Source organism: Dermacentor silvarum, chromosome 1 (genome assembly GCF_013339745.2).
Source record: "Dermacentor silvarum isolate Dsil-2018 chromosome 1, BIME_Dsil_1.4, whole genome shotgun sequence".
In the NCBI taxonomy this organism is placed as follows: domain Eukaryota; kingdom Metazoa; phylum Arthropoda; class Arachnida; order Ixodida; family Ixodidae; genus Dermacentor; species Dermacentor silvarum.
The window spans coordinates 433,784,428-433,785,207 of NC_051154.1; the positions used below are offsets into that span (position 1 = coordinate 433,784,428).

General features: G+C 44.5%; 1 non-coding gene across 1 annotated transcript; it reads left to right on the forward strand.

Annotated features, from left to right (window-relative positions):
- The first annotated feature begins 311 nt into the window (after positions 1–311).
- Positions 312–393, forward strand: Trnas-aga (transfer RNA serine (anticodon AGA)). Its single transcript has one exon. It is a non-coding gene; the product is annotated as a tRNA-Ser (tRNA).
- The last annotated feature ends 387 nt before the right edge of the window (positions 394–780 follow it).

The following is a 780-nucleotide window of genomic DNA, read 5'->3' on the forward strand; positions in this document are numbered from 1 at the left end:
AGTTTCATAAGCAGTATATATTGCAGTGAATATTCGTTTGCAAAAAAATAGACAAGCATGGTTTCCCACGCGCAGAGACAAACATGAACCCAGCTTACTCGTAAGGTTTGTTCACGTTTTCTACAAAAACAACTCTGGCGAGAGTCGGCATATAATGAAGTTTTCATCTTTTTCTTCTTCTGCGTATCCGACCTCGCGGAAAATTGGAAGGTCACGTGTATACGTGCGACCTCAGCGCATGCAATAAAAAAAAGAGGAAGCTGCAACTGATTCTGTCCAGAGCAGTGAGAACACGGGGGCACCTCATAGCGGCAGTCGTGGCCGAGCAGTTAAGGCGATGGACTAGAAATCCATTGGGGTCTCTCCGCACAGGTTCAAATCCTGTCGACTGCGTGTATTTCTTTCTTTCAGTTTTTTTATGAAGCAGCGTGGCTTGATTCTGAAATTTTGCAGGTGAAACCGGGTCTCATGCGTTTAGTTACATCTTTCACATCACATAATAATAGTAATAATAATAATAATTTTGAAATTCCGACATAAGCAATCTCGCAATGACTGTCGACGTTACTGCGATTTGTATTCAATCTATTGTAGCGGCACACGGCATTGCTGAAGGTACCTTTATTTAGAACGTGTAGGGGTCATTCTGAGATTTCAATTGCTTCGACTGTATGCGACACACTGTCTATCCGGGAACGTTCAATCTTGCTGGGACTCACTCGCCAGGGTCGGCCATGACCATGGCGACGGCTGTAGGGTGACGACACAGTGACTGTCTGT